Here is an 8,387-nt window from a genome sequence, read left to right as displayed (position 1 = left end):
AGAGAGAGAGAGAGAGAGAGAGATTATATTATACTATGTACACATGTTCATACATGTGTATGCGCGCACACAGTGGATCTGATGATTCCATAGACAGCAATATGCATCAGTGTTTACTTTGTCATGGTTTCTGTGGCTGGATGCCTTTCCTTGTGCCAATCACTTTACTCTTTGCAACATGTATTGGGTGCATGTTGTACAAACCTGCAAGACTAAGACACCCTTTGGTTGAAGAGGCCTACAGTTGAGAGGGAAGCAGCTTTATGTTATGGGTTAAGGGGCTTGAGCAGAACAGATTTCTGGCTGTAGGAGCAACATGGCTACTTACATTATAGAAGGGAGTTGGGAGTGACTGGGGTGAAACTGGAAAAGAATAAAAATAGTGGTGCAAGATGTCACCATGGGTAGAGGCTGTAAGAGTGAGTTAGAGTGAGAGAATGAGTAAGAGGGTGAATATTATGGAAAGAGTTGAGGGATGATGGAGAAGAGTAGATGTTAACTGTAGAAACTGGGTAAGGGTTGTGGGGGACTTGAAGAGTGAATAATGGTACAGGAGTTGAGATAATTAGAGGAGAGATGGCTGACTGCACAGAAAGAGAGATGGGATGGTGAAAAGCAGTAGAGCAGTAATAACTGGTCACAAAGACCTGGAATAGTAATAATAATGATACTGTGGCAAAGGAAGAAAGAGAGATGATACATGAAAGAAAGGGAATTAACAATTGGGTCGGTTGTAAGCATGTTGGTGAGCTGATGTGAATAGATGAGGAACAGATGAAGTGATAGAGGGGAGATATGATGGTAGAGGAGAAAATCTGGAGGCTTAAGATGGTGATCAATGTAATATATGAGTGGAGAGGACAGTATCAAGAAAGAAAGATGGATAATTTGACTCAATACGGGAAAACTCACCTGGTCCAGATGTAATACTAACACAAGCATCATACAATATGTACTACACTCTGAGGGGAAAAAATCTTTTGCTGCCAGCACCAGTAGAAGTTACCTAAACTTTTTCTAACCTGTTCTTACCCTGGCTAAAATACTTTTGAAGCAACCACTTCCGAGGCAACAAAAGCAATCAACTACTACTAGTGAACCCACCAGGGATTTAGGAGAGTTTGTTTCTAGTGTGTTCATAGTATGTACTACTCCAGTGCATTTATCACATATGCAGCTTACATTCTCTGATAGTCTGCCAGTGATTCCCCTACATCTCGTGTGTCCATTGCTTATACTGGATATGGCATATGGAAATACCTACTCCTTTTCTGTTCATTAGGACTTGGTTCTCAACCTGCTCTTATTAATCATTGTCCTCCAGACCATAATGGAAGAATTTAAGACTGGCTACCCTTAGGAACTACAATATACGCTGATGACCTTATTCTCATAGCAAATTCTATAATAGAATTAGAAAAGAAATTCCAGGTGTGGAAGCCAAAGTTAGCTTAAAAGTTAACTTAAGAAAGACCAAAGCTCCAGTAAGTAGGAAAACAGACAGGATTCTATTCCCTTCAGGTAAATGTCCCTGGTCAATATGTAGAAAAGGTGATGTACTCAGTGCAAGCTATGAACACACAAAAGATGTAGTGGAATCACATGAGGGCTAATGGATAGTGTTTGTATGCGGAAGATGTACAAGAGCAACAAACATTAAGGACACAAAAGAAAATAGATTCTCTTGAATGCACTGGAAACTCTCTGGAGGTAGTAGTTTCTATATGAAAAAAGTTCATCATGTGTGTGTGAGTGTGTATCTCCTTGTCTTGGAATCGTTTGACATTTGTGTGTTTCAACATCATACAAGTGTTATTCATTTCCAATCTCCATGAAAACATGCCCGACTATAGAGAAACCTTGCTGGGAAATAAGCGAACGTTAGTAACAGAAATGGTATCCGGACATAGAAAATCTACAATGAATTCCGTCTAGCCCAGGCAACCATATATAAAATGGGTGTTACATACAGACACAGAAATATATGTGCACAAACACTTGGACATGCACAGTAATTATGAGTAATAGAAAATGTTTTGACTTATTAAGGGGGGGGGGTAAGAAGTTATTTCTATTTTGCACGCTAATTGGAGATATGAAATTAACAAAAATAAAATATATATGCCTTGTCTTTATTCATAATTTTTCACTGTCTTAGTTAAATGATACTTTCATTTACCCAAATTTTATAATGAAAGGCAAAGACAACTCTGAGTGGTAGAACTTAGAACATTGAAACATAAAGCAAGTAGCTTGCCCCCTTCCACTTGTATCATCACTATTACCATTACAACAATACTAGTGATAGTGATAATAGTTCCTAACGTTGGTACATATTCACACAATTTATAGAGTAGGGATTTGTCAATTGGGTCGATCCAGTATATAACTGACATTTGTTTTGATCGTGCATGAAAGGTGAACATTAGCATCAATAAATGAAAGGCGAATTCACCTCCAATGAGAGTATTGTTGCTATACAATAGCACCAATTAAAGATGGAGTAAAGGAGAAAGAAAAAAAAATGAGCTAGGATTCCGAATCGATGGGATTGAAAAGACTTATAAACTGTAGCTTGAATGTTCCAAGCAATATAATCGTATCTGCTAACCCCAACAACTTTTCACATCACCGTTAATCGGCTTCAATGCTGGTTTCGATCTGAACGGCTCTGAATAATTAACCGAACTCTTATCCAGTCATTGCATCGATAGCAATGTGGGCGGTGCAGCATAAATCAACCCAGTTTTGACAGATCGATAAAGTATATCATCTCATAGGGACAAGCGTACGGTGAGGGCGCCAGTGGGAAGAGAGTGTTGTGTATGTGTGATAGAGAAGGGAGGAGAGACGAGCGGAGATAAATTAAAAAGTAAGAGGAGTGAATGAAGTATAGAGGAGAGAAAAAAAGTGGGGGTGACAGAGATGATAATAGTAGTGGTGTCGATGGCGGCAATAGTAGTAGTACCAAGCTAAGTAATTATGAAGAAACAATAGTGACCCATAGCTATCGCTATAGATATATTTATAACTTTGTATCCATCTTTATAAACGTGTGCGTGTATACATATATTTACAGTGTATGTATTTGTGTATGCATGTATGTCTCGATGTGTTGGTAAGCATGTGGACGTGCAAACGTGCAATGTCGCTTTATATAGACAAATCCACGATTATGATAAGGTGCAAGGTAAAAAAACGTTAAGAGCTCGCAACAAGACGTGTTTTTTTTTATGCTTTATTAAAACATCAGTAAATATATATTTTCACAGATTCTTATAAACAGTAGCCATATTGTAGTCTTGGAGAAGTGAGCTTGCTAATAAAAAATTTTTTTTAAGGCAGAATTGTTCGTAATTTTCAGACAAAAGCGAATTTCAATAGTAAGTAAATAATAAAATAAGTTTTTTTACATAAAAAATGTAGTTTCGATGATCATGCATCTCAGGGGAATTAGCAACCTAAGATATACTTTCTAACAACATAATACCAATAGTAATAAAACTGAAGTAATGGAATGAACACATTTCAAGAAGGTTAAAATGTTACCAAGGGAATGAAGTTGGTAATAGCAGAAGACAGAAAATTTACTTGAACGAAACATAATTCTGCTTGATTAAATATAAACCATTAACTTTTAAAGTTAGAGTTGGCTTAGTTGACTTTAATAAATACAGGTGCTTGTTTTATCAATTCTAGAATGTTGAAAGACAAAGTCGTCACTCAGTTTAAACTAAGAATTAGATTCAGTAAAGCATCTGGGTCGACGCTCTATTATAATACACCCCCACTGGCCACCACAACAGAAATCATAAAACAAACAATTACATCAGTGAAGATGATTTCATATTAATGAAGAGGAGCCGCTATTGCGATCGTGAATTTATCTAAGACAATCAAATAACTTCTTAAAAGAAAGTCCTTAGAATTGTAGGAAAAGTAAACGTAGAACTGTTCATAATTTTTGAGAAAAGAAATCGAGTCTCTAAATTTAAATCGACAATTTATTAACAGTTTCCGATTAGGAGCGCCATACCTAACAGGAAAGGAAAATAGTATATTTCTTAATTTTTTCGGTATTTTCAGTATTCCAATTTCAATTACAATCCTAAATTATTATTATTTTTTATTTCAATTTTTTTTTACATTTATACCCCCATTCCCGTATTTTTTCTTTCCTATAAAGTATGGAGCTCCTAATCAGAATCTCAGTTAATCTATAATTGCAATTGCATAACAACGACTGCGTAATATTAACGAAACCTTACGCTATCGACTTCAACTTAGTTAAAATTAAACTCACAACATATCACAATGGGTACTGTAAACTATCTAAAGCTACTAACCTCTATACTCTACACTCGCAATACTCATTTTACGTGAACAGGAACCTTCAGGTGCGTGCAGAAACGGAATGGCAAATGTATCAATCATCTCTCTGTTAATTGTTTAGCGCGAATCAAACGGTTCCATTGGTAAATCGAAATCGGATCGACGATGCAGTTTCACTTAAAACCTACCACGACGTCCGTGAAATTTCCAATAATTACAGAAAGGGTAGCCGAGTTGTAAGTGCAACAACACCTCTTTGAAGTGTACTAACAAGGGTGAAATCAGAACTGGGTGACGGACGTGATTCGCCGTGAAATTACTACTTTGAACCAAACATAAAACATGAGTAAACGACATTTAGCGCTGCGTGAAGTAGCAGCAAATGTTATTAGAAAGTGAAATGAGCTTTATATCGCTATTCTGATAATACTTTCCGAGTATTTTCTTTTCAGGAGTAAGAGATGGTTTTTAAAAAGTTTTGTTTTTGTCAATCATACACATTATATACTACATATGCTCGCTACGTAAGACAGGTTACGGATATAAAAAAACCAAATTAGGGAGACAACAGTTAAGAGGAATAAACAAGGAAACCAGAGTAAACAATAAACTACTCCGTGGGAGTCAGTTTTGTCGTTCAGTCTTTCGGGATCGATAAAATTAGTATCGATGCAACGAGCTTGCTCCATGCCCTAAAAATTGTTGGCCTTGTACCAAAATTAGAATTATTGTTTTTGTTATTAAGGCGGCGACCAGGCAGAATATTTGGCGCGTTGAACGAAATGCTTAGCGGCATTTCGTCCGTCTTTATTTTCTGACTCCAAATTCCGCCGAAGTTGACAATGCGTTCATCTTTTCGGGTTGATAAAATAAGTACCAGTTGAGCACTGGGATCGATGTAATCGCCTAACCCCCTTCCCACAAAATTTCAGACCTTGTGCCCATTGTAGGATATTAATTAGTATTATTATTATTAAGAAAACAAGCGAACGAACAAAAATGAAATTCAACAATAAAAGCAATAAGAACACTTACCTTTTTGAAAACATTCTTCCTTTCTCGAAGTTAGGGTATGAATGTTGGCATTGAGACATGGTCACTCCGCGGTTTAATGCAGATATATCAGAAACACACTTCATTTCTGCAGCTGTGGCTACGAAGACGCACAGGACCAAAGAAACTCGTTCCGCTGACATGAAAGGATGGCCTAAGGCGAAATGTTGGTACCCGAGGATTTTGGTAAGAAAAAGTTGCAGACGCGTTTGGCACATGTATCTGTCGGTTTGGTCCACCATGGTAGCGAGAAACAATTATATATATATATATATATATATATATACACGCGCGAAGAACGGGTACAATCAGGAAAAGAAAGGGACTTTAGTCAAAGTACGTGGGACCAGTTAGCACCATCCGAAAAGGACAGGACCGCGTCCTTTGAGTTGACCACTGCTGTAATAGCAGCGGTTTTATGTTTCTAAGCTTCATCATCTCCACATTTCCATACTGTGGCTGTACATTTGTGCATTTACACACGTCGCTGTACTGAAGAGGGCTTCTTGCTGCTGCAGTTGGCCGAAAGCCAACCAGGTCAAGTTTTCTGCTTTCCTCTGTCTCATTATAATTATGGAAGGTTCATTAACATAAGCTTATTAGCAGGGACCTTCGATTCACCAATCGAAGGCATCGAACCGTATGACATCAGTGGAACAGAGAATCTGATTATCCAATCAATAAGCATTGACCGATTTATTAGCATATTGTCATTGGAAGAAGACTAGTGACAACCAATCAAATTGCGTTGACCGACTTTTGTTTGTGTGCGAGTTCTCACAATGCAATGAATATTATAAGCAAGGCAGGAAGTTTATTTTTTTCCCCCACTGTATTTGTATTTCCTCATCTTCAATATAACATGCCAGTCAGTAAAATTACAATATAATAAAATTATATATATACCCAATAAAAAAGAATAGAGTAATATTAACAAGTACAGACAAATATACAAAGGTAACTACAATTTATTTGACGTTGGAAAAAAATCTGAAGAAATCCATAATGAAAGCAAATACAAATAATTTGACAACATAAAAATATTACAACTACTAACATCAATAGAAAGCTAGCATGAGGTCAGGAAGATAGTGGAGTTTAAATAAAATTGTGTAATCCACACAAGGTCATTTGGTACATTAAAATTTCAGTTATTTAAAGAACAATACCAAGAATAAATAATTATATATGCACAGGGTTGGATTTTATTAAAATATACATAAATCATAAGAAAGGCAAACAAACAGGTAGTTTGTGAAGATATCAAATTCTTATTGAATTACGCACAAAATTGTTTCAGGGCCGTACACGAAATATTTCAAGCATATTTTAGCGCTCAAATATTTACTCATTAAGCGCCCCGCTCACACAATTCGAAGATAAAAGTCGCGCTCCAAAAGAGCGAAGGCTCTTATTTTTAAGTAGCTTTTTCTCTAATCTATTTTTGCTTTTATAAATAACTCTCGAGTGTGTGTGCGCGTGTGTTTTGTAATATATATATTATATTATATACATATACAGTATATGTGTATATAGTGTGTATGGTATGGTATATATATATATATATATATATATAGAGAGAGAGAGAGAGAGAGAGAGAGAGAGATACATACATCAATACACAATTTCTCTCTCTCTCTCACATACATACATACATATATATATATGTTTACGCAAGCGCGCATAGCTGTGCTATCAATGTATAGACTTGAAATGCGTGCACCTTAAATATTAGATGAAAAGTATGCATATAATAACCAACTATAAACAATGCAGTTTAAAAAGAAAATGCGATTATGCGTATGGCACTAAGCACTATGAACGCTGATTATTTATCACATTCCTGTTCTTGATAAATACAAAAGTTGATAACATAACATTAAAATAGAAGGAATTAATAATTATGTTTTCCGAACGCTATTGTGGCTGCATGCAAAGAAATATTCTTTTAATAAATGAATAGACATGAATTAAGAGGCTCATGTTGGGTTTAGGAGAGTAGGGAATGATCAGATACTGAAATGAAAGACTTGCTGAAAAACTTGGAGCCAGGAAATATTAAAATATCAGTAGACGGGAATAGTGTAGCGCCAGAGAAAACACGAGAGAAATATTTGCGGCATGTCATTAACGGAGAAATGCTCGAGGTTAAATGAAGTTGTTATGCAGCATATGATAACAGCAGAAACATCAACACCGCATCAGTTTTCAATCCCAATCCCAGTTATAAGGGTTAGGGTTTCTCAGACAAAAATAAATATATCTCCCCACGAAAAGTGCGAAATAAATAACCGATTGAACAGAAAATACGCGTGTATATAAATCGTATGCTTATATGTGTGCATACAGCAACACACACGCACTCGCGAAATTTTACAGAATTTTGAAAATTTGAAGTAGTTAAATACTATGTGGAGTACCATGTATGCATGCTCGCACGCACAAACACGCGCACACAGAAAATAGGTGAGAGCTAAGATATACTCAGTATAGAAAACACGTAGTAGTATTCAAATGAATTGAACTTAAACTCTGAAATCTTCATCAAAGACTAGGTTCATGGCGTGCAGAGTGGCTATAAGAGAAATCAAGGCAAGTTGATAGAGATAGTGATTGAGATAAACAAAATTAAGCTACACACACACACACACACACAGATAGTTCATAATTTGAGGATGGAATGCGCAAAAAGTCGTGAGTATGCAACCAGTAAATGTCACACAGAGATATTACTATAAGCTTCCTGAAACAGCTGTCGAGTTAAGAAACTATGTATTCTCTCCTTAATATTCTTTATTTTTTATGTTTTACATAAATATATTTGTATATATATATATATATATATATACATATATGTATATATGTGTTTATCTTTGTGAATACATGTAGCTATATCTATCTATCTATATATGTATATATACACGTGTGTGTGTGTATGTGTCAAGTTTAATTGTGTTTATCTCCATCTCTCTCTCTCTCTCTCTCTCTCTCTCTCTCTCTCT

General features: G+C 36.0%; 1 protein-coding gene across 6 annotated transcripts in view; it reads right to left on the bottom strand.

Moving 5' to 3' along the window:
- Window positions 1-8,387, bottom strand: part of LOC106880614 (uncharacterized) — a 78,539-nt gene that overhangs the window by 47,579 nt on the left and 22,573 nt on the right. The window contains exon 1 of one of the 6 annotated variants that reach the window (XM_014930630.2): window positions 5,368-6,050. The exons of 4 other annotated variants lie outside the window; for them this stretch is intronic. The gene's annotated coding sequence lies outside the window, so the exon portion shown is untranslated. Of the gene's footprint in view, window positions 1-4,346; window positions 4,933-5,367; window positions 6,051-8,387 lie in introns of those variants that run through there. One more of the 6 variants, XM_014930631.2, reaches the window with a different exon arrangement.

This window comes from Octopus bimaculoides, chromosome 15 (assembly GCF_001194135.2).
Source record: "Octopus bimaculoides isolate UCB-OBI-ISO-001 chromosome 15, ASM119413v2, whole genome shotgun sequence".
In the NCBI taxonomy this organism is placed as follows: Eukaryota; Metazoa; Mollusca; class Cephalopoda; order Octopoda; family Octopodidae; genus Octopus; species Octopus bimaculoides.
Note: the sequence above shows the minus strand (reverse complement) of the source record. Positions and strands in the feature narration are given on the sequence as shown.